The sequence below is a fragment of the Mesoplodon bidens genome (genome assembly GCF_964165515.1).
Source record: "Mesoplodon bidens genome assembly, chromosome: 1".
NCBI classification, from domain to species: domain Eukaryota; kingdom Metazoa; phylum Chordata; class Mammalia; order Artiodactyla; family Ziphiidae; genus Mesoplodon; species Mesoplodon bidens.
The window spans coordinates 75,084,636-75,111,190 of NC_138176.1; the positions used below are offsets into that span (position 1 = coordinate 75,084,636).

At 38.9% G+C, this 26,555-nt stretch overlaps 1 protein-coding gene across 6 annotated transcripts in view; it reads left to right on the forward strand.

Moving 5' to 3' along the window:
• Window positions 1–26,555, forward strand: part of SGMS2 (sphingomyelin synthase 2) — a 90,587-nt gene that overhangs the window by 38,857 nt on the left and 25,175 nt on the right. The window contains exon 1 of one of the 6 annotated variants that reach the window (XM_081247017.1): window positions 11,277–11,309. The exons of the other annotated variants lie outside the window; for them this stretch is intronic. The gene's annotated coding sequence lies outside the window, so the exon portion shown is untranslated. Of the gene's footprint in view, window positions 1–11,276; window positions 11,310–26,555 lie in introns of those variants that run through there. 6 annotated transcript variants of the gene reach the window in all.

Here is a 26,555-nt window from a genome sequence, read left to right on the forward strand (position 1 = left end):
AAATCTTCAAAGAAACATTGGTCAGCTGTGCACCTGTTCAACAACATTAGTGAAATGATTACTAGCAAAGTTATTGTTTCTGCACTTTTTAAACTAAGGTCAAAGAGATGTAGGGCTTCCCTGGTGGCACAGTGGTTGAGAGTCCGCCTGCCGATGCAGGGGACGCGGGTTCGTGCCCCGGTCCGGGAAGATCCCACATGCCGTGGAGCGGCTGGGCCCGTGAGCCATGGCCGCTGAGCCTGTGCGTCCGGAGCCTGTGCTCTGCAACAGGATAGGCCACAACAGTGAGAGGCCCGCGTACCGCAAAAAAAAAAAAAAAAAAAAGAGATGTGGTAGTTATACCCATTCTCTGCCCACTGAGGAGGAAGGAAGTTTTCGTGTTCATGATTGACATTGTGCAACTCAATTAACTGTCTAAACTAATTTGAATTTAGTTCCTAGGATAATTTTACTCTTGAAAATATAAATAGGAGTTGCATTTTTAATGCACAAGATTTTCTTTTTCTTCTTTATAGCTAGGGCACCTTAGGACCGGGGCTCAGTTGACACTTATGATAGCCATTCTTCTTCATCATTACTAGTTAGTGTGGTGTTTGCCTAAAAAGTCTTCAGCCCAAAGATGGACCCCAGGGCCAGGTAATCCCAAGTTAATTAAAAATAAATTTTTAGGAATATTTAAGAGTCACTGTTCAGCACAGCACTCCATAGGCATATTTGTTTGTCTTCTGTAAAATTCAAAATAATTCTAAGAATGTTGCTAGGATTAGAATGACCATATGGGCCGATACTAGGAATGACAACTATTTCTGAATATTTGACCGCAGTGATATCTCTCCCTTTGTCTGATAGTGTCTGTCCCATGGAAGCTGGGTAAAGAAAAAAATTCATGTATTCAACAAATACTTACTGAACAATTTCTGTGGGCCAGGCACTCATTTCAGTGTTGCGAATGAGGCAGTGAACAAAGCAAAATTCCTGCTTTCATGGAGCTTTTAAAAAGCCCCCAAATAGGGCTTCCCTGGTGGCACAGTGGTTGAGAGTCCGCTTGCCAATGCAGAGGACACGGGTTTGAGCCCTGGTCTGGGAAGATCCCACATGCCGCAGAGCACCTAAGCCCGTGCGCCACAACTACTGAAGCCCGCGCGCCTAGAGCCCGTGCTCCGCAACAAGAGAAGCCACCACAATGAGAAGCCCGCGCAACGCAACAGAGTAGCCCCCGCTCGCCGCAACTAGAAAAAAGCCCGCGCGCAGCAACAAAGACCCAACACAGCCATAAATGAATGAATGAATGAATGAATAAATAAATAAATAAGAAAGAAAGAAAGAGGAAGAAAGAAAGAAAGAAAGAAAAGCCCCCAAATACCCTCAGCAAACAGATGGGAGAAGGGAGGCACAGATAACTTGACTCACTCTCAGGTGTCCTGGGAACAGCTCCTTCTAGATGGTAGACAGGCACAGATGAAAAAGAGTTGAAACCTGATTCGGAAAATAAGATAAAGCAATCTTAATGCTCTAGTTTAATCACTGCAAAATAGAGAAGCTTATTAAAACAATAAACAAAAAACAGGTGCCAGGGTGATGTGACCTAGGCTTAGAAAAGAAGGATTACTTTTCAAGGATACCATTTTACTTCATTTTTTTCAGGTTCACAGATTCTGCCCAAATTCTGCCTCCACCACCTCCTCCCAGCGTCAGCTATCAGTGCCTAATGCAGCCTTCCAGAGTATCTCTGTGCACAAGTATGAATTCATTTTTGCCCCCTTCATAAAGTAAAAGATAGCAAACTATACTTTTGAGCAATGTATTTTTTTCTCCTGATATATGTAGGAGGGTTTAACAAATCAGTACAAAGAGAGCGTCCTCATTCTTTTTTTTTCTTCTCTCAACAGTCACAGAGTAGTCCATTGTATGGATGTACCACAATTTAAATAGTGACCTATTGATGCACATTTGGGTTGTAGCCAATCCTTGCTCTTAAACAATGCTGCAATAAATAACTTTGTGTGTAGGTTATTCTGCGTGTACACAATTTTATGTGTATAAATTTGCAAAGTAGAACTGCCAGTCATAAAGGATGTGTATAATTTTGATAGCTGTCTTGTCAAATTGCCTCCCAGAGGGGATTTATCTTATTCTCACCCCCTGCTAGAAACTTGTGAGACTAGTTGTCATTTGGGTCTGGATTTTTTCACCAATCTGATAAGTTAAGTGGTTTCTCACAGTTTCAGTGTAGGAATACTATTCATTCAGAATTTTCAATGGCATTTTTAAGAAGAAAGTGCCCAGAAAAGTAAACAGGACTAGAATTCAGCTCTTTTTATTATGCAAAAAAAAAGGACACTGAAGGCCATGTTAGCTCTTTTACTATGTAAGTTAAGACAATGTCCACGTTAAAAATGCTGCATTTTAAGTACTGAAAATATACAGGGTAAAAGTGCTTCTTAGGATCATGATGTACCTAGGTGACCTGCTAAGAGTAAGACCTTTCTCCTATAGTTTGGTCCTGTATGGTAGCTAATTGAAATAGAACAGTGTACAAAAATGAGTTAACACAGCAGGTCTGAGACTGCGCTCCTTAGAAACGCCCACTTGCAAGGTTGGCCCTTGACTGGTGGTGCCTGGTAACTTAGATTTGAGGAGGGTTCCCACCATTTCCTGGTAAGAATGGCTCACTGTGGCTGGACTGTTTGTGCAAACAGTATGGTTTCTGTTGAATGCCTGCTTGCATTCCGAGAGTGTAGAATTTAGGTACATGCCTAGCAGAAGGTTCCTATGTGACCAGCCCTAATAAAAACCCCAGACACAGAGTCACTAATGAGCTTCTCTGGGAGACGATATTTCACAGGTGTTGACACAACTTCTTGGGGAAATTAAGCATCACCTGTGTGATTCCACTGGGAAAGGACTCTTGGAAGCTTGCTCTGGTTTCCTCTGGACTTTACCCCATGTACCTTTTTCCTTTGCTGATTTGCTTTGTATCCCTCTGCTGTAAAAATAGCCATGAGTACAACTGTATACTGGGTCTTATGAGTCCTCCTAGTAAATCATCAAACTGGGAGTGGTCTTGGGGACCCTGACGCAGTCAGCTTGCAAAGACTTTAATATTCTCTCTGTCTATATTGGTATTAGTGGTGACCGACACAGATATTTTTAGCATGCAGTTAATTGACCTTTGACATTATATCTTGACTTGTAGTCTGTGTGTTATTGTAAACTGTGCTTCAGAGTTCTAACTGTGATTTAGCATTTACATCTAACAAGTGGAGGCAACAAGACGGCGGCTGGATATTGGAGGTTTTTTTTTTTAATATAAATTTATTTATTTATTTTTGGCTGCGTTGGATCTTTGTTGCTGTGCGCAGGCTTTCTAGTTGTGGTGAGTGGTGGCCACTCTTCATTGCGGTGCGCAGGCTTCTCATTGCAGTGGCTTCTCTTGTTGTGGAGCATGGGCTCTAGGCATGCGGGCTTCAGTAGTTGCAGCACGTGGACTCAGCAGTTGTGGCACGCAGGCCCTAGAGCGTGCGGGCTCAGTAGTTGTGGCTCCTGGGCTCTAGAGCTCAGGCTCAGTAGTCGTGGTGCATGGGCTTAGTTGCTTCGCGGCATATGAGATCTTCCCGGACCAGGGATTGAACCCATGTCCCCTGCATTGGCAGGCAGATTCTTGACCACTGTGCCACCAGGGAAGGCCCATATTGGAGAGTTTTATGTTGAGTGGTGAATCCACAATTGATTCTTCGGTCTTCCCAGTGTCTATACTTAGGCTTAAAAACTTCTTGCTTTAATTTTCTATAATTTAATTATTAGGTAAATGAATTTATTCATATTCTTCTGGATTCATAGCCACAGAATTTTAGCTAGACAGTCTGATTTCTAAGTATGCTCTGATTTTGAAGCTTAACTGCAAACCAGTAGTTCTGGAAACGTCACTTAACATTGCAGATTTTTGTCCAAATAGGACATAAGGTCTAAAGAATGAAATAAAGCTTATTTTTGCATAATTGTATTATATTAGCATCCCGTTTTAAATTTTTCAAATGGAAAACTGATAAAAGTGTTAAACATAAAGATTTATTTCTTTAAGCTGCTTTTTAAAAAAGAAATTAGATGGCTTCTGAAGAGAAGTGTTCGTACTGTTTAAAAATATTACATGTAGTCCAGAGCAGTGGTTCTTAATGCTTACGGTTGACTGGTGTATTTTTGTTGATAATAACTAAGATGGAATGACATTGTGGCAGCCATTGTTGTTAGTGTTTTACATATAGAACCTCATTTAACGTTGTGAGATAGCTGTTATTAACTCCAGTTTGAGACAGAAGGGGTTTAAGCAATTTGCCCAAAGTTAAGTGATTGGCTGGCCAGAACATGGTAGGACTAGAATTTGAATTTAGGTCATCTTTCTCTATAGGCTGAGCTCTTAGCCACTCTGCTTTCCTGGGTCCCATGGTAGCATCTCACTGGTGCTACAGAAAATTGGTTCTGCGAAGACCCTTATACATTTATCCTTGGGTATAGGGACGATCTGGTAATTTTCTGCTGAGAGTAAGAAATGTTCATCTTCTCAGTTTCTCAGTGTCGGAAATCATATGTGGGATCCTTCCAAAACACAAAACGCTCCTTGATCCCATTATCCTGGGGGCAAAATCCAAGTATCATAACAAGGCCTTACCAGCCTCTTCATGAGCCAACCTTTCCGCATTTCAGCCAAGCTGACTTTCTTTTTGTTCCCATACACACAAACCACATTCTGCTTTGCTCCTTAAGGCCTTTGCACGTGCTATTCCTTCTGCCTTAAATAACCCCACCTGCACTTTGCCTGACTTTTCTTCATCCTTCAGATCTGAATTGAAAAGTCCTTCTTCCAGGAAGCCTTCCCTGACTTTCCTGAACTGAGGGCCGTGTGTGTCCCTGTAGCATCTTAATTTTACTATCCAAACATTTATCTCCTCGTGTTGTAGTTATTTGTTTCCCCAACTGACACAAGCTGTGTGAGGTCAGGGCCTAGGTTTGTCTGGTTTACTTGGTCATAACAGGCACTCAGATAGCAGATATTCAAATACCTAAATGAAGGTTAAATAAGATTTTGAAAGATGAGGCAAAATTAGCAATTTAGGGACTTCCCTGGTGGTGCAGTGGTTAAGAATCTGCCTGCCAACGCAGGGGACAGGGGTTTGAGCCCTGGTCCAGGAAGATCCCACATGCCGCGGAGCAACTAAGCCCATGCGCTACAACTATTGAGCCTGCCCTCTAGAGCCCGTGAGCCAAACTACTGAGCCCGCGCACCACAACTATTGAAGCCCGCGTGCGCAGAGCCCGTGCTCCACAACGAGAAGAGCCACCACAATGAGAAGCTTGAGCACAGCAACGAAGAGTAGCCCCCGCTCGCCGCAACTAGAGAAAGCCCGTGCGCAGCAACAAAGACCCAACACAGCCAAAAATAAGTAAATAAATAAATTTTTTTAAAAAAGAGCAATTTAGCTTTCGGAGTACACAAATGCAATAAACTGTGGTGGTATCGTAGATGAAGCTCTATTCCCATTAGTTATCAGAAATCTTCAGTTATAGCGTGGGAACGAACATTCTTTTGTTACTGAAACTTGCATTAAGGAAGTAGTCAGCAACAAATTCATGAGCTTAAATACGAAGCTTTCTGCTGGCAGTTTCGTTTCCCAAGTCTGAACTCCATTTTGGGAATCTGAAGAACGAAGCTCTATATCCCCAGTTATATGCATGAGCCTAAACATTTCATAGGGCTGCACCAGGTCCACTCATGAGCTCTGAACCCCAAATTGGGAGAATCTGCTTAGACATGGTTAAGGACTTAACAATACTTTGGAGAGCGATTCACCCCCCATGTTGCTTGCCAGCAGTAATTGTAATCTGCAGTTATCCAGTTGTAGATAACGAGAGTACCCATTTCTTAAATCTGCTATGGAATTTGTCTGGTGGACTTCAAGAAATTTTTAGACATGGAAAAAAATTTTTCCCTAAGAACACCTTTCAAAAAGAAAATATTTTGGAGAAGATAAAGTTTTAACATATATTTAAGATGAAAATCTTTGCTAAGTAAACTTATACACCCCTTTGTCAAGAACAAGATAAAACATCTATTATTCATTATACTTTTAATAGTACTTAAAGATATCAGGCATGCTGAAACCCCTGTGTTAGGATGAATATTATTTGATCAAGGGAAGAAGAAAACTTTCTAAATTATATTTGTCCCCTCAGTCCATTAGCATTAAATAAATTTAGGATTCAGGTCTTTCCCACTAAGATTAGAGGTAACATTTAGGCACATCCTTACAATCTTATTTTCTGTGTCCATAGCTTGCAGGGCTGAAAGGGACCAGACAGAAAAGCAACATAGTATCCGGTATGTGTGCATGTGTGTGGCTTTTTTAGAACCACTTTCCCCCTTTGAATATTTAATGCATAGAAATGATTAGAAAGAATGGTGAATCCATAAAATATTAGGGAACTAGTAATAACTGGTGGAAGAAATTACATACAATGCAAACCCAGAGTATTTTATTCTAGATTTTTGGCTTCTAGAGTGACCTAGGCATGCGTGCTGCTTTATGTTTAAAGACAAAGCTCAGCAAGGTGACCTTAGGCTGCCAGTGACATTTATTTATTTACTTATTTTTGGCTGCGTTGGGTCTTTGTTGCTGTGTGCGGCCTTTCTCTAGTTGCAGTGAGCGGGGGCTACTCTTCATTGCAGTGCACGGGCTTCTCATTGTGGTAGCTTCTCTTATTGAGGAGGACGGGCTCTAGGCGCACAGGCTTCAGTAGTTGTGGCTCGCGGGCTCTAGAGGGTAGGCTCAGTAGTTGTGGCACACAGGCTTAGTTGCTCCGCGGCATGTGGGATCTTCCCAGACCAGGGCTCGAACCTGTGTCCCCTGCATTGGCAGGCGGGTTTTTAACCACTGCACCACCAGGGAAGCCCTGACATTTATTTATATTCACAGTGGTGTTTGAGGGTGAACCCCTTCAATTCTGAAGCTACTTGTATTATGGTATCAATTCTTTCAGATAAAAAGACAGGTATATGTAAAGATGTAGTAGATTTTCTGGCCTGAAATATGGCCCACCAAATGAGTCAACCCTCTGGTTGCCTGAAGAAAATTCCTTCTTTGACTATGAGGTCAGAATTAGTGACTCAGGACTGTTCAGGAATATATAAACTGAATTCATGAGAGAATTAATTATTACAGGGATGGCAAGTAACTTCCATGAGAGCATATAATTCCAATTCACTTTTATATGTAAGAATCCTGTAATTGCTTTTTGTGTTAAAGCTCTTCTTCAGAACTCAATAGAAAAAATAATGTAGCCTGTATTTCAGCTACAAGGGATCTGTAGATTCTGTGCACAGCATAGTTGTCTTTGAATTCCTTGACTTGAAAAGAATCGAAGGAGCTCTGCTCCCAGTGACATGGGAAAGAACAGTGTCAAGATTAAGCATGAAATCAACCATCTAGTGCTGGGAGGAGTTTGCACCGAATAAATATCTGTCCTGCATCTGACTGTACCTGTGCCTGAGTCACTTTCCTCCTGCCAAACAGGTTACTAGGCAACAGGGGTGATTCAGACACTCTAAACATCTCACCACAGCGAAATGTCCATGTGCAAGATTTCCAGGAAATGCCCTTCTTGTAAGTCACTGGGGAGCTAGATAAACATTCACACAGGCACCGAAGGCATCAGATGACCCAGAGCTAGTAGCTGTGTATTAAAATGTAGGGCCAGCTAATATCTGGAAGGAAGTCACCTCTCGGGGCAAACACAGACTGTTAATCTGCATGGTAACTGTGGGAAAGAAACATGGAGGAGAAAAAGGTGAAATCTCTCCCCAGAAGGACTCATGGGGAAGGAAATGCATTGCTCTTTGGGGGGGGGGGTGCGGGGAGGGAAAGCACATTCCAGATTGTTAAAATAGACCAAGATTTCAGAAAACCTAGCAGAGTGGCTAAGATTGCCTGGGTTCAAATCCCACCTTTGACCACTTGCTGGATTTCTGGGTTTCACTTCCTCATGCCTCACATGGAGGTGATGATGGTACCTACCCTGTAAGGTGGTTGTACATATTAACATGTTGATGCTGGGGAAGCTCCAATGCCTGGTATCATAAGCTCTGGGGAAGTGTAATCACGTCCTGCATCCTCCAGGCATCTCCCTAAGTAAGGGGTGGGGGCAGAATTGTGTGGGAATGAAGGAAAACCCAAAAATAGGTGAGAACTTTTCAGGGATTTATCTATTCTTTTTATCATTTTGAGAACTGCAATTATAGAAATTATAGCATCTTTTAAGAAACATCTCCAAGGGTTTTCAACATTACATACTTTGAAAATTATTTATATATTGATAAAGTACATTAGGATTATGAAGGGGGAGGAGGATATAATCATGAAGATTGCTTGGGGGCTTCCAGGGTATCAGTAATATTCTGAAACTATGTATGGGTTTTTGCTTTACTATTTTTTATACTTGATGTTTTATCCCCCTCTTTATATAAGATGTATTATAATTAAAAATGCAGTCATCTAAAGTAAAGCACTCTAAGTTGGGTGAAATTTTGGGGTCTTGTATCCCATATGGAAATTATAATTATGCAGATCCATTATTGACTCCTTTAGAAAAAGAAAGGTGCTGGGGGTATTTTGGAAAAGGGTGAGATAGAGCTGGAGTCTTTCAGTGTGTGAACTGACACGTTCATTCACAGCCATTCTAGTGCCTCTGAATGCCAGTCCCTTGGCTGGTGGCCACATTGACACAAATCAGACGTGGACTGTCCTTGCACCTTCTAACCCAGCAGAAGAGATACCCTGTGTAGGCTGCAAACTACAAACCGTAGGCTAGACTAAAGAAATGGGAGGAGCATAGGTAAGGGGAGAAAGGCATGGCATTGAATACCAGTCTGATCTTTTAAGAGTTCTCACTTCCCTTGAATTTATTTTTTGAAGGGAAAGCAGAACGTTAGCAGATTGGATTGAGAATATGTTGCTGCACGTTGGGCTGGGCTAGTGGCACAGCAGTGCCAGGGTGACTTGAGAGAGTTGTGAGATTAGGAACTGTTTTTCTTCCTGAATTTGTAAAGTCTGGTTCTATCAGGTGGGGATGCATCCCAGGGAGGGATCCACTGTAAAGTCGAGTGAAAGAAGGAGATTAGAGGAGTGCCTCTCAGGGTTGTCTCAAGAGCTCAACATACGAGTCCATGGTGCAGCACTAGTACCTGACACCATTTTATTCAATAACCATACAGATTTCTTTATTACCGAATTAGTAGCCAAATGACTTACGGTTAACTTTTAACTCTCTATAAAAGGTAAGAGACAAATCCATTTAACTCTAAAATTTCTTACTTTCCCTAAAGCCACAATGTATAGTGCTTCATTCGCTGAATATAGCATTGAAGGTAGCATTGTTTTATATTGAGTCTTATACCTTGAATAACTTTCTGAGTGTAGAATATTGATTTTGGGGAAATACTTTTTTTTTCTGGCCACTCTGCACAGCATGTGGGATCTTAGTTCCCCAACCAGGGATTGAATCCGTGCCCCTTGCATTGGAAGCATGGAGTCCTAACCAGTGGAGCGCCAGGGAATTCCCAGGGAATGCTTTTAAGTTTGACTTGTTTTATAAAGAACCTAGAGTTTTTCCCATTAATTAATTAATTATTCAGTAATTAATTATTGAAGGATAATTGGTATACAGTAATATTATATAAGTTACAAGTGTGCAATATAGTGATTCACAATTTTTAAAGGTTATACAACACTTATAGTTGTTATAAAACATTGGCTATAGTCCCTCTGTAGTATAGTATATCCTTGTAGCTTATTTTATAGGTAATAGTTTGTACCTCCCATTAATTTAGATTCTCAGTCTTTCATCAGGAATCTTTATGTTATTTGATGGAAAACTGTATTAACCATTATTCATAAAAGCTTACTGAACAAACATAACTTATTTTCAAAAACACAAGAAGCCATAAATAATGCCTCAAATGATTCAAATGAACTTAGATGGAGTTCACTTACTTTATTTGTTGCAAAAATATTTGCAGTAGGAATTTGTTATTTTAATTAATGAAGTTCTAACACATGATCGGCTGCTTTTCTAAAGTTATTTGTTCCTCTGCGTGTGTGTGTATGTGTGTGTGTAAGAGAGAGATGTGTGATGTTAAAACTGGAATAGTCTGCTACCCAGAAAAAAAAAATCAATCTAGGATTGCTAATCCTAATTACCAGAGAAATCTAGTCTTATTTGACTCTGTAAATTGTCTGCCTTTAAACATTAATGCTAGTGGAATAGGTAGTTTAACTCTTCAAATCAAGATATACAATTTCCAGTTACTTGGAATATTTTTACTTCTTAATTTTTAGTATTTCATAAAAGGCCTTTTAAAATATAGTTTATACTAATTTGTATTATTTCCTAATTTTGAATCTGCATCCACATAGTGGTCAGTTGGTATAATAAAGAATAATACTTGATTCTTTTATATCCTTTGGTGTTGGTCCTGAGCTGACTCAATAACTTTCTATTTACCTTGCAACTAATTAACCACCTCTTATTCTATATGCGATAGGACCTTTCACTTCAACCTTATGAAATTATTTTCTTCAGTTTTAATGTCTTATTTCTTCTCTATTTAATTAACATGAGGTCAGAAGCTCTTTGGTAAAATCTTATTTAATTGGCTTCAGTCATGGTAGGAAAGGGGTTCTGCATCAGGCCCCCCGCAGAAGTCTTCTTACTCCATACAGATGCCCAAATAGTGGATGGAACCTAATGAGTGATTCTTCCATGAATTTATTTCCCTTTTCATGTGGTCTGTTCTGACAGGATGACTTCTGACATTGAGAAATAAAGACATAAGCTAACCATTTTTAAATTGTAATATGCCAATGGCCAATCATTTAACACAGTCCCCTATTTGAGAATGTGAGACAGGTAAGGCAGAAGAAACTGAGGACCAAGGGGATTGCTTTAATTCTCATCAAGTAGTAGAGTCAGGGTTAGAACCCAGATCTTAGGATTCTAAGATGTTACCATACACGGTTGACCTGTATTTATTTTTTTTCTGGTATTAGCAAGGGCATGTTTTAGGGGCCATGGTTATTGAGTGAACTTTTGTTGTTCATTGTTTTAATAAACTCATATGGACCTGTTACCCATAAATTACCTGCATCAAGCTAATTAAAATGCCAAAAAATGTTAAACCTTTGAGAGAATCGATTTCTCACCCACAGGGCCAATCTCATGGTGTTCTGAGCACTAAGAGGAAATACCTAGACCCTCTGATGGTTAGTACACTCTTTATCAGGAAGGTACCTTACCCTACTTCTTTTCTTTCTGTGAGAAATGAGATTTTTGTTTGCTTTCTTTAACTGTCTTTGGTGGAATCACCAAAAATACAGTAATCAATTGACTTCACAATGTGAATTAGATTTGTTAAAGCCCCAGAGAAATCTTCTCGTGTGCCTAGTTATTATGCATGGCCTTATTTTTGTAGATAAGGAAAGCTACCAAAGTGGTCAGCCAACATTTCCAAGAAAACTTTCTGACAGTTGATCTTCAAATATAGGTTTCTGATTGCACTTTGGTGAAAGTCTATGCAGAGAAAGTCAGTTTATTTAGCCAGTTATCTGTTGAAGTACACTAATGTCCTTGATGAGTGCATTTTTGTTTTTAGAGTTGGTGCCACTTTTAGAATAAAATGAAGCAATTATGTGCTCCAGTAACAATAGGATTCTGAGCTTTTTTTAGAGTTAGGGTCTTCTGTGGCCACTAGCTCTTTTGTCCCTGTCACTACCACACCCAGATATTTGCCAAATATCTAATTCACATTTGAAAGCTTCATGATTATTAAATATAATGTTTAAGTAATTCTGTGGATTTTCTTACTACTGAAATCTTTGCACTGATGTCTGATTTGCCCCTCTAGGACACCATTTATAAGAGATTTGTATAATAATTGTGCATGAATATATAGTCAAAGCGCAAAATAACGAATGGTGACCGTACCATGAAAATGTCAGACACAAAGCACCCCAGAGGGGAAGGTTGGTTTCCATCTAACAAGCTGGAAGTTATAAATTGGCATTTGTCTTTCAACAGGGACACTAGGTTTTGTACCCTCTCTGGGCAGTGAGTGCTGTGTTTGACAATTCATTTCTGAGTCCAGGAGTTGTAGCGAGAAAGGTTTTTTGGAGGAAGTGACATCTAAGCTGGAACCTGAAGCATGAGAGGCAGGTGGGCAAGCAAGAGGGTAGGGGCAAGAGGAGGTTTGGGCTGCTGGAAAATTGTATGGAAAGGCCTGGTAAGAGGAGATACTGCATGTGAAGGGAACAGAAGTTAAGCAGTTATGTCTGGAAACACAGGATTTAGGGAAAGGAAAAAAAAAAAACCGACTCACAGACAGCCTGAAAAGGAGGGCAGAGGCCAGATTATGAAGGTCCTTGTAAGCAGTGTCACCCGTCAGAAGGACACACCAGCATCTGAGAAGCAGTCTGGGGAAAAAAGATAATTGGGGAAAGGTGATCTGACCAGATATTTGTCATTAAGGAAAGAAAGTTTATTTTGTTTACCTATAATGGCATTAGTGTTTTGTTGTTTTTGCTTTTGTTTTTGTTTCTTTAAAGAGAGCCTTACAGAGGCATACTGAAATATTTACAAGTGAAATGATGTTTGGGATTGTGTCCAAAAAAACCCAGGGTAGAGGACAGATGAAATAGATTTCCCATGATGATCATTGTAGCTGATGAGGTTTGCTGTACTATTCTACTTTCAATACAACATTTGAAATTTTCTATTATAAGGTGTTTTGTTTTTGTTTGTTTTTTGTTGTTTTTTAAGTCAAAATAAGCAATGGACTTTTGGCCAGAGGGAGCCATTTAAGGGCTTTAAGGAAGCCAGTAAAGCAGGAAATGGACTGGGAACAAAACCAGAGAGGGAGGGAGTGCTGCATTAAGTACTTGCTCAGTCCTTTTCCCACAGTGACTGTGGCGCTTCAGTTTCTCCTTGTGCAAGATTCATAACTTCAGGTCTTCTTAGTGACCTGTTCTCTATTATCCACTTCTTCTTAATACTTTCACTTTGTATTCAGTAGTCCAAAATACTAGTAGTACCCGATACTCCTAGTACTACATCAGCTTTCTTTTTATGAAAAAACATTTTTTAGTGTATCTTTTTGGTGGATGGATTTAATCCATTAAAAATTTGTTGTGGGCTTCCCTGGTGGCGCAGTGGTTGAGAGTCCACCTGCCAATGCAGGGGACACGGGTTCATGCCCCGGTCCGGGAAGATCCCACATGCCGCGGAGCGGCTAGGCGCGTGAGCCATGGCTGCTGAGCCTGCGCGTCTGGAACCTGTGCTCCGCAATGGGAGAGGCCACAGCAGTGAGAGGCCCGCGTGCTGAAAAAAAACCCCAAAACAAAACAAAAACAAACAAACAAACAAAAAAAAAAAAATTTGTTGTAACTATTGATATGTTTGGACTAATTCACGCCCTCTGTAAGGAAGGGTGTTTGTGAGCTGAACTAAGCTAGAGAGAGCAGAGTTAGGTGGATAGATGGAAGATTAAAATGGACAGGACCTGGGCTGACTGGCAGGGCAGCAGAGGAGGGAGTTTGAAGCCCAGATGATAACTAAGGTTTTATTTACCCTACAGATACCCCCCCCAATGGAATTCCTTCATTTCCTTTAAAGATACCCCCCATCAACCCATCATCCTTTCTGACATTCTGAAGAAGTACCTCTAAAGTATATAAACATATTAACCAGAATGTCATTTTGGGGCTTGTTCAGTACAAGCCTTGGAAACGGGCTTGCAATCTTCTAATATCTTTATTGTTGTGGATTAAGCTACAGAAGAAAAAAATGAAAACAAAAAACCAGAAAATGAAAAACTTCTAGGCTGCTACTTTGTTTCAATTTATTTTAAATATAGGTTTTTGATAACATTTAAAAAAATTTTCAAGTGAGTATTTATAGTCAAATACTTTATTTATGTAGAGTCATCAATGAAAATTACATTTAATGGAAATAAGATTAAATATGGAATTACATCTTTTAACTTCCTGATACTAATTGAGCATTGAGTTTATAGCGTTTCCTGAGTACCTCTTGGCATGAGGTTCAGGTTTAGAGACAGTGCTTTTAATCATCCTGTGTTTTTCTGAACCTGCTTCACTCTGTAGAAAACAGTCTGACCATAGTTTACTCCCAAGGATAGACCAGTGCTAAACCTAATAGAATGATTTTCTATTCATTACTGATTAGTAGAACTTGGCATTTTAAAAAGCTGTTTAAAAAAAAAAAGACTATTCTAGTTTTTAAAATTTTTGTTTTCAGTTTTCATCTATATACCCTAGACTTTTAAAGTTTCTAAGACATATATATATATGTTTCCCTCCCCACCCTCCCCATTTATGTTCATTATTTGAATTTTCTTTTTACTTTTATTTCTATCAGGTACATGGTTTTACCAAACTTCAAATGTTATTTCAGGCTCTTCTCTAATTTGTAAAAGTTGTTTTTGTTGCTCATTGGTCTTTTTAAGTGACTTCTGGGTGGAAGGGGAGAGTGGGAGTTACTTAATCAAAAACCTCCTGAGGATAGGAGCCAGCCTTCTCTTCTGCTACCTTCCTGAGCACTTAGAGCCGAATTCCACACAGAAGGGAAGGCCAGAAATAGTTCTCTCTTCTGGTTGGCTGGCCATTCATTTGCCTCACCTTCCAGGCTTTCAGCAGTGTTGCAACATTTGCTATATATTTAACCTTTGAGTATTGCTTATCTTGAGTTTGGTCGCTCTGTTTCATTAAACAGCTTTTTAAGTTTTCTATATCTGTAGTTTCTATCCTACCTATTTAAGATAAAATAAAATTTCTGCATTGAAAGTCAAATTGAGTTCTGAATCCTTATTAGATATTTGGTAGCTTCAGCTCTTCTGTCCCCACATAATATCTTGTTTTTATTCTTCCTGTGTTTACATAATAATATTGCATCTTTAACCTTTTCTTAAATCCTCATGTGGGTTAAACATTTCTTAGAAGATGCACTGGGGTGATCAATTTTTTTAACAGTCCATTATGACTTCTAAAAAACAGAATAGAATTAGAATACTGTAAACATTCATACATTATTTCAATCTATTAGAAATGGAAAGGACTCAAAAGCAAAAATCCACTACTGAGTATGGGAGCATTTTTGGTGGAATTCCTTTTTAGTTTTAAAAAGTTATATTTGTGGGACTTCCCTGGTGGTCCAGTGGCTAGACTTCACGCTCCCAATGCAGGGGGCCTGGGTTCGATCCCTGGTCAGGGAACTAGATCCCACATGTCACAACTAAGAGTTCGCATGCTGCAACTAAAAGGTCCCGCATGCTGCAACTAAAAGGTCCCGCATGCCGCAACTAAGACTGGGAGCAGCCAAATAAATGAATAAATATTTTTTAAGAAGTTATATTTGTGCAGGTTTCTAGAAGCTATTTATTGTAATTGGGTCTCAGCAGGTTGGAACATAGATGTTCTTGATGTTCTTTTGACTTGATGGTGTACTGATTTTTTTTTCTGATAATGAGTATTCATTTAAAAATTTTAAATTGAGTGTTGCCTCATAAGCCTGGTGATCTAACTTTGAATAACCCTCCTGTTTTATTTTTCTTCATAGCACTATATATATATATTTTTTAATAAATTTATTTATTTTTTTTGGCTGTCTTGGGTCTTCATTGCTGTACGTGGGCTTTCTCTAGTGGGCGACTACTGGGGGCTACTCTTCGTTGCGGTGCACGGGCTTCTCATTGTGGTGGCTTCTTTTGTTGTGGAGTACAGGCTCTAGGTGCTCCGGCTTCAGTAGTTGTGGCATGTGGGCTCCGTAGTTGTGGCTCGCGGGCTCTAGAGCGCAGGCTCAGTAGTTGTGGCTCACAGACCTAGTTGCTCCGTGACATGTGGGATCTTCCCAGCCCAGACCAGGGCTCAAACCCATGTCCCCTGCATTGGCAGGCGGATTCTTAACCACTGTGCCACCAGGGAAGCCCCAAAACGCAACAGTCTTAAGCATATACTTTTTATTGCCGTTAATTGAGGCTGAGTGAAGACATGAAATAAAGAGATTTCAGTAAATACATATTTCTGTGAAAACAACAGCAACAACTATATGTGGTTTCCAATACTTTTAGCTATAAAATGACACATTGGTAATGAAAATGTTTTTAATGTGGCCTCTACACAAATGTAGGAAGGAAAAAAATCTCATACTCCTGCCACTTGGACAACCATTCTTAATATTTTAGTGTACTTGTGCACTGACTGTTTTGTACGTGCATTTTTTACATATTTGAAATTGTATAAACCAAAATTAACTCTGTCAATACTTCTATAGTTAAAATAGCCATTAGCATTTTCCTGATTATAAGACTGATTAATGTGGAAAATTAGAAAATACAATCCAGAATAAAGAAAAAAATTAAAATCACCCATAAATTCATCAAGCAGTATTACTATTCGGTATATTTTCTTCAGACTTTTAAAAATATATATGTAACATACGTCTGTACATTGCTGAAATCATACTGTAATATCCTCATCATTAAAATCTTAAACATAATTTTAATAAATTATTTGAGAATACAGTTGTATCTAGATATATGGGTGAATACTTTTATCATAGAAAATTTGGAGAAAATAGGAAAGCACCAAATAAAACAAAAATAATTGGTAAATCTCACGACCAGCATTAACACCTTACCTTTATTTTGGTGTATTTATTTTTAACTTGTTTTTTAAAATGTCATACATTTACATTTTAAGAAAATAAGAATATGGTACCGTGTTTTTTTTCCCCCCGGTACGTGAGCCTCTCACTGTTGTGGCCTCTCCCGTTGCGGAGCACAGGCTCCGGACGCGCAGGCTCAGTGGCCATGGCTCATGGGCCCAGCCGCTCCGTGGCATGTGGGATCTTCCCTGACCAGGGCATGAACCCGTGTCCCCTACATCGGCAGGTGGACTCTCAACCACTGCTCCACCAGGGAAGCCCAGTACTGTTTTTTAAACAGTAAGTTTAATGCAGTTCATGGATCCTTCAAAATGTCTACTGTAGACATTGAGACTGTTTTAATGTTTCACTGAATGTATTTTTGGGTAATGTTTTTTCTGTATTTAAAACTTGTTCCAAATAAATTGTTAGTAATAGTTATTATAATATGTCAAGAAGTATAAGCAAGCATTTTTTTAAACTCATCATGTGTTTAAAAAGAGAGATTTTCCAAAAAATTGTACCGATTTATGATCCTACCAGTAACTCGTATTTTGTATGCTTCTTTCTGATTACAGCTTAAACTACATTTTAATGGGGTTTGTTTCAAGGTGACTTCCCAGTATTCTCATCCGTGGGTTACAATCGGGTAGAAGCTTGTGTATTTAATCTGTCAATGAGAAGTTCTGTAGGAAGTTTTTGTTTTTAGAAATTGGGAGACATTTAGTCACAGAAATTCTTTTCTTAGGATTTGTCAGAGGAGGTGTAGAAAGTAAGGCAATGAACTCTGGCAATTTTATCCTTTACTTCTGTTTCCTTTCCTGACCATTCTTCACTCACTGCATGGATAAACCAGCAAAAATCATTCTCTGTTCCTGTTGTCTCTTTCCATGTTCTCCCAGTGGCTTTTGAGGGTGGACTTCAGGGCTTGGGTTCATGAAATCACCTGCCCTTACTGCAAAGATTGTGAGAATGAAAAGCTGACTTAATCTGCAAATAAAGATGAGAGGCAAGGCCCATGTGGAAGCCTTGATTAAATAAATCATCATACTTCAAGGATTTTACATGTTATTTGTATAGAACCTATCTATATGTTATAATTATATATTTATTTATTTACATATAATACCTAACCATTTCTGCTAAATAGAATATCTGACTTTTTCATATGCTGAATTTTACTGTGGTTGTATGTACTATTGCTTGGGTAGAAATGTTTCAGTAAAGGTGGTCCCCAGACTTTCAAAACTATGTTGCTGTGTAACAGTGCCAGCCCCCAATCCCTACCAGTTTTTTGGTTTTCTAGCCAAATCCTCTGGACTCTCCTGGTTTTGATGGCAAGGATTAATGCTCACCTACAGTGCCCCTCTGGACTCCCCAAGCTATAAGTTCCCTTTTATGGAACATGTCTTACTAGGAGCCATTTAAGTGCATCTCCAATGTCTATACTTTTCCATATTGTCTTTCTCTTTTAAGGCTTCCTTGTAAAAACTCTGACTCTTGTACTGTTATCCCTTTTCTTTCCAAACTCTCTTCCCTCTTTTTCTAATTATCTCCTGGAGGGACAGCTTGGGTGTATTGAAATTCCTCATATTATGGTATTATGGTATTTCTAAAAGAAATACAAAATAAGAACTGTGTATCCTGTTCTAGATTTTTGCTTAAGAGAAACAGGAAGTTGGCTAAGGGTCACTACGAAACCAGTGGTGTGCAAAAACTCACTCTATGGTCTTTATTATACCAACAGCCACCTACGCTTTGTGGTGGAGTGCTCAAGCTTCATACAGGGGACATTTCATAGAGTAGGCAACAAAAGACACATTTGTTTATTAAACTTTGCAACTTTGTGAACCAGCGCAGTTGGTCACAAAAGGAAATAAAACTCTTGAGTGAGCTGTTCTCCGTGCTTTGAGAGAGAAATGCCTCAAAACATTTTGACACAGCTGAAGGTTCCTGGATCACTTGCTCTTGCTAAAGACATTGAGATTTAGTTCTGAACAGCCTCATTTTCCCTAGCAGACCATGTCTGTTGACAGTTATTCTGAAAATCCAGATATTCACTAATATTTCACAAAACAATATTTAAATACTATGGTGTATAAACCAAATTTATTTACTTCAAATGAAATTTTTTAAATATGCAAACTTTCTGGTGAAAATTATAGAAAGGGACACTTTGTGACTTTCTTCTTTTCCTTAATTTATTAAGATAAGTTAAAATTTGATAGATAAATATTTTATAGATCTATTTCAAGTCCCAATATAACAGTCACTTGTATTCCTTAAAATTGTTGAAATGGCATTGTTAGACTCAGGATTTTAATCTTTTTAGTTACTCTTTTGCTGCCTCTTCCCCACGTGTGCCATTCTTTATGTTGCAGTTATATGCAGAAACCAAAGCCTAGGTTGGAATCATTGGTCAAATAAGTGCTTTTGAGAAAGAAATAATTTATTTAAATACAACATAGTAGTTTAAGTTCTGGAAGCCAAATATAGTGACCTTAATGGGTTTGGAGAAGGTATGGCTTTTTATAGCCTCATACCATTTGAAAGCAATGGCTTATTCGGCCAGTCATTGCAAAAAAACCTTTTTGTGGTTGGCATAAGAGAATGAGAAATGAGGGCTTTATACAGACCTTTCTGGGTCTTCCATGCTTGCTTTCTTTTCCTACTTTGTCCTTTCCTTATATGAAACGGTGCTCTGCCTTGAGGATGCCAGATGGGCTGCAGCACAGGACTTTAAAACCCAAAGAGTTGTCTAGCCTTCCTGCTCCCCACTTGCCTTTGCCCTCTACCAAAGCCTGTAGAACACCACACCTAAATTGCAGCAAGCAGATGGGACTAACCTGCTGAAGGTGCAGATTCTAGAAGCTTCCTTTTCCTTCATTTTTCAGCGTTTAATTCTTGCTAACAGGAAGTGTTCCCCTTAATGTCTTAGGCTATATTAAGCGATTTTTTGCACTTGTTTCGTTGGTACAGAGTACTAAGCAGAAATATAATAACAAGTAACCCATTGTATTTTAAATACATATTGAACTGTCCTAATTCTAGACTTTAGACCTCTATAAGGAAATTGTGTTAAAGTGTACCTAGGTGCAGTTTCTGAAGCAGCACTGGGGATTGAGTAAGCTTCCTGTTCTTAGGCATCTGCCTCTGTTTACAACTACGAAATGTACTAAGTGTACTAACCGCAGGCTCCGGGTTAAATGTTTCTGCTGAAGTCTCGCCTTTGCCTCCACACTAGAGCAGGATTATTTAACTCCTTTCTATGGATTCTTGCTTAAAGGTGATTGCACTCAAATCTCAAAACAAAGTGTTAATATTGTCTTCTAATGTACTAGTAAACAGCAAGCAAAGTTTCAAGATGTCATTTTTTTGAATACTCATTTAAATAGCCTGTTAATATTATTTTATGCAAACTTTTGAAATTGTATAAAATATACACAAAGTTTGGTCACCATGTGGTAGAGGGAGAAATCAACAGATGTATTTTATAATAATCTGAAAGGCACGTAGTAAAGGAGCTTTATTAGAGGAAAGAATTATGAAATTATTTTTAAGGAACTATCCTTTTTTTTTTTTCTTCTCATGGTTTTCCTATAATATTTAAGATACTATGCTTCCAACAAATCTAGAAAACTTGTTGTTGTTGTTGACAAAGAAATATACTGTTGACTTTGTGATCTATTTATTTATTTAGCATGAGATCTCTAATATAGTTTAGAAAATGTTGTGTGGTTTGGGAGTATAGTGTTAAACTCTTAGACCTAGCTTCTGCATTTCTCTTTCTCAAACCAGCCACTGTTGTTGGGAGAATATGTAAGCTCCACTGTCATTTAAAAATATTAAATGGAGTAGTTTTTTAATGGTTTTCAGAAACCTCTCACTTCAGTAGGTAATCTGTGCAGACTCCTATTACAGAGTAATAAGTATTAAAACCTACGGGAATCAGTTTCTAGGTATATAAACCTTTGGGGTATATAAGGAAAGCTAGGAATGGAGAAACATAATCACCACTGTTGTTCAGTTAGGCTGTTAGATTTAACCTTTGTGATAAAGCCCCCAGAGTGTTTCTACTAAACCAGTGCCAGCAGCTTTTGTTTGACCATTAAACATGGAGCCGGTGGTGCCAGTTAGCGCAGAATGATTCTCTGACCAAACATCTCTCTGGCAGGGTTGCTCAGGAATTAACGGAATCACAGTTCAGGTTGTTAAAAGTACAAATGTCTTTGTTTAAATTATTGGGGACTTCCTTTGCTTACCTGCTAAAGTAGTTATAAGCATTTTACCACAAACACAAACCTTCAACCCACCTTACTTATTCTCTGGGGTCATGGGTTTATCATACTGGCTGTAAATTCATAAAGGGGTGGGAAGTAAAATATGCCTGCCTTATTCTTTTTTCTCAACACTGAAAACACCCAGGCACAGGAGGAAGAAACCACCTGGAAAGCCCATCCACCCCCATCCTCCAGAAGTTCTCTAAGCTCCTAAATGTATCAGGAATGGAGGTGGGGAAAGGGGTTTGGGGCAAGCATAATCCAGTATTTGGGGAAAATGTGTGATGTTCCCCCACTCTACCCCTTAACTCTCAAAACCTCTGATTTAGCGTATTTCCCAAAGAAATACAAAGGATTATTTAAATATTCCCTAGTCTTTCACCTTGTTTTACAGCCCTCTTCTCTCTTCAGGGTCCTGTCTGTGTGTTTACTTATCTAATCTAATCTGTTCGTCTACCTGCTCATTCCTTTATTTATTCATTTGTTCGTTCATTCTCCTTACCATGTGTTCCACATTATACCAGGGATTGTTAAATTGTCTTTCTCTGGGTCTCCACCTCTCTTTAAGATTCCTCTCCTGGAATCAGATCTGATCTTCGGAATTCTCCAGCCACAAATAAAAAGATGAACAGGAAATAGAAGCCAAAATTTAAAACATCCTATGAAACATTTTGCATGTCAGATTTTAGTGAAGGTACTTTATTCTGTCAGAATTGGTGATGTCACAAACAGTTGCTCTAGGCTGAGTGCTGTACCACCCTCTCAGTCTGCCCTGTGGACTGCAGATTATCCCTTCCTGTGAAATACTCCCAGTCCCACAATTTGTTTTCAAATTTGCACAGCTAATATTTGCTCTGTGTAAATAAGTAGTATGCATTTCAACAAGTATTAAATGGTCTACCTTGCCAGTTAAAGTGATCAATTTTTTTTTTTTTTTTTGGTGAGAAAGAAAACAGATCGTCTCTTTTTCCTTGGGATCCAACTCCTAGTAAATTTTGATGAATTTTGTTAGAAAATCCTTCTGTTTTTTATCACTTCATATTATTTAGTTACAAGTTTATTTTGGGAGCAGTTTACACAAATTTTGTGAAACAGTTTGCATTTTATTGGCTTATTCTTGATCCTGTCTGTAGAAAACTTTGAAAGGTGTGTTATTTCCAAGTCACTGCTAAAGAAGTGCTCAGCTGGTAAGTACAGCACTTTAAAGGGATAAGTGAGCCTGGAATATAATAACAGAACATGGGTTAGTCCCTGGTTTCTAATTCTTTAGAAACCATATATCTCCATGGGCTATAGCTTTATTTATTTATTTATTTTAATTTATTTATTTATTTATTTATTTTTGGCTGTGTTGGGTCTTTGTTTCTGTGCAAGGGCCCTCTCTAATTGCGGCAAGTGGGGGCCACTCCCCATCGTGGTGCGCGGGCCTCTCACTGTCATGGCCTCTCCTGTTGCGGAGCACAGGCTCGGGGCACGCAGGCTCAGCAGTTGTGGCTCACGGGCCCAGTTGCTCCGCGGCATGTGGGATCCTCCCAGACAGGGCCCGAACCCGTGTCCCCTGCATTAGCAGGCAGACTCTCAACCACTGCGCCACCAGGGAAGCCCTGGGCTATAGCTTTAAAAAAAACTTAATTGAGTTATAACTTTCATCCTATAAAATTCATGTGTTTTAAGGATACAATTAAATGATTTTTAGTAAATTTACAGAATTGTACAACCATTGTCACAATCTAATTTTAGACCATTTCCATCATTCCCCCAAAGAAACTTCCAGCCTGTTTGCCGTCACTCTCCATTCCCACCAACAACCACTATTGATAGGATGAGTCTTTCTTTTATAACAACTGGATACAGAACTATAGTTGTCAGTCTACCTTAGCGTGAGATAGTAAATTAGTACCAAAAATCAAAACGTCTATTCTCTACCTGAGCATCTCTTCCAGAGTTCAGAATTACAGTCATGGGTAGCTGTTTTTTCAATTCTGTCTTTTAAATTAAAAAAAAAAAGTTTTCTTTCCCCCAGTCCATTCTCAGAATAGTGTCACAAGCCACCTTACCCACCTGTCCGTTTCCCTAATTTAAATCTATCATACTTGTACAGATGTGGAACCTGTAATGGTATGACAAGGACTCTTTTCCATGTTCCTTTTGTTGGGAAAGTATTTCACAAATATACGCAATAATTTTTGAATAAACAGTGGATCTTCTTTTCAGTTTTCAAGAACTTGTTAATAAAAATATTTAACAAATTTTATGGGTGTTTCTGAAATTAGAATGCCATGACTCACAAGGCACCCTTGTTTCTGTAAGCATATTAATGCCTATCCATTTTAGGCAGGAGGATTTTTACAGGTAAATTTAGCTCTAAGAATGTAAATAAGGAGAAGCTAATATGTCTTGGTCTCTGCAAAAACTTTTATAGGCATAAAACTTCTTAGCTAAAGTGAATGCTGTTAACATAGCAATATACCTATATTATAAATGTAATATAGTGGTTTGTTAGTTACAGTAATTATAATTAAATGGCAAGTATGGGTAACAGGGAAATACTTAACAGGCTCCTTCCCTCTCCCCGCCAAGAGAGGTGATTTATATATTAAATTTTTTTCTAAGTTTATATTAATTTTTGCAAAATTATGAAGATTTAAAAATGCCTGTAATGTTATCTGGAGACTTTCCTATGTATTTTATGTATCTCTCTGTTTTAAAAAAGCTTGTCATTGATTGTCTCAATCTTTTTTTTTTTAATTTATTTATTTATTTATTTATGGCTGTGTTGGGTCTTCGATGTTCCGTGCAGGCTTTCTCTAGTTGCAGCGAGTGGGGGCTACTCTTCATTGCAGTGCGCGGGCTTCTCATTGCGGAGCACGGGCTCTAGGCGCGCAGCCTTCAGTAGTTGTGGCATGCGGGCTCAGTAGTTGTGGCTCACGGGCTCTAGAGCACAGGCTCAGTAGTTGTGGCACATGGGCTTAGTTGTTTCCGCAGCATGTGGGATCTTCCCAGACCAGGGCTCGAACCCGTGTCCCCTGCGTTGGCAGGTGGATTCTTAACCACTGTGCCACCAGGGAAGTCCTAATCTTTTTCACTGACTATATTGTTGATTGTTGACCTATAATATGTAATGCACTAGAGGTAGTGATGTGGTATTAAGAACAGGGACTCCTGAGATTGGATTCCTGATTCAAATTTGAGCTCTGCCACTTCCTACCTGTCTGACCTTGAGCATCTCACTTATCTCCATTTCTTTTCTTTAATATATTTCCTAGCATTGTTATGAGGAATAATTAGATATTACACAAAGCACAGTACCTGGCACATAGTAACATTTGCTGAGGACTATTATATTGTGGCCATTTTATTCTACAACTTGACTTTTTAATGACTTTACACGGTGACCACTGGGTTTTCTGTTTTAAGGTCTGAGAAAGCTTAATGTCTGTTAAGAAACTCATCAGCTCTTTTGTTTCCATTGATCTTCAACTCTGTTTCAGGACCTTGTTTTTCTTAAGCCTTTAAACAACTCCTAAATCTCTTTCATTCAGAATTGCAATTTGTAAATGTTAGCACCACATTGTCTTTGGTCAATGTTTAACCTCTATCTTTAACAGATTACATCTTTTTAAACATTGAAACCCACATATAAACTTAGATAAGTTTCCTTAATTTTTAAACTACATTTACATGTTTAATACATCTTATCTTCTTAACCACTGCAAACCACAAGGAGGCCAACGTACAAATTTAACAAATTTGACAAGCAAAGCATTTCTAAGCCCGGCAGCTGGAGCTCATGTCTGCATTTAACCTCTCCTGTGGGATGCTGTCCGTGAGCTTCAGATCAGAACTGGGAGTGAGTCATGAGTCTCACACTTGCACCTTTTCTTCGAGCCTTGAACCTCTGTCACGTGGCCCCTTTCCTATTTTTTTTGGTAAACCATAACCTCTGATATGAATCACTGAGGTCCTACACCTCCTATCTAAGTTTGTACTTAATTGGATACTGCATCCTTCTTATAGTATTAATATACTTGTCTCACAATTCTGTAGTTACTATATCAAAATACAGTATTAACATGGCTATAATTTATTTAATCCCCTGTTGTTGGATATTAGTCTGTTTCCAATTTGCTCTTATGAATAACTGTGTTGAAAGCATATTTGTAGAAACATTTTGTGTACATGCTTATTTCCTTGGGATAAATTCCCAAAATAGAATAACTGGGTACCATTACCTCAATATTGGTTGTATAATGTAGTCTAACGTCTACTGGTACAAACCTTCTACTGCTGCCCCCATTTTCACTCCCTGATGAACCTTAGAAGTATTTTTTGTCAAATTACAGGAAAAATACTCTTGGGATTATTAAGAGAAAATGACTAATGTTGTATACTAATATGGTAAGATCAAACCCTTTATGGTATAATAGAGGTGAAATAAAACATAGAAGCAAAATTATGTATTTTCTTGTAATTTGACAGAAAGATCCTGAAGTTCCCTTAGGGGTGAAAAGTGGAGGATTTTTTCCACTAGATATTAGAACACATATTACACAGCTAAAATAGTGGTATTGGCATTGAAAGAGCACAGCTATATACATACTTCTGTTCCTACTATTGAATACTTTCTCTCCCCCAAATCACGTGGATACTGAATTTTATCAACTGCCTTTTTTAACTTCACTCAAGATGATCGTACCTTTTCTGTTTACATTTCTTTTTTGTATTTAATAAAGTACAAATTCGTCATTTCCTAATTTGAAACCTTCCTTGTATTTCTGGAGTAGATCATACTTAGTTCTTAAAAACAAAAACAAAACCTAGTAAAACAGTATCACTGTACTAAAAGTTTCAGAGTTTCACAGTTGCCTGCAAAAGAAAGATTAATCTATAGAGATCTTGAACTTTTAAAATATTATCTAGACTAACTTCCAGTATATTGCAATGTAAGAGAACTTGGAAATCTTCTCATCTGCTTTGTGCTCTGAGAGAGGACCCTGAACAAGTGACCTAATGGGATTGCCCTTCCTCAAGAGGAACTGTTGTGGCTTTTGTCACTTTCCAGATCCTTTACTGGTAGGAAAGTCTCACCATAGGAATGAGTATGTTGTAATCATCATCTTGATGATAAACATTGCATCTCAAGATTGGCTGACACATGATGAATGTGCTTTGTATACTTAATCCTCTTGATGAAACCCCAAGGAAAATAACAATCTCGCCACTAATATTGATAAATGGGCCTTGTACTCACAGAGTGCTATTGCTCCCAGGAGCACAAAGCTCTCCAGGATTAATTATTTCAGTCATTCTCACAGTTGTCCCAGGAGGTGGATGGCTGAACGCTTCCTCTTTAAAAAAAAAGGTAACTTGGCCTTCCCTGGTGGCGCAGTGGTTGAGAGTCCGCCTGCCGATGCAGGGGACACGGGTTCGTGCCCCGGTCTGGGAGGATCCCACATGCCGCGGAGCGGTTGGGCCCGTGAGCCATGGCCGTTGGGCCTGCGCGTCCGGAGCCTG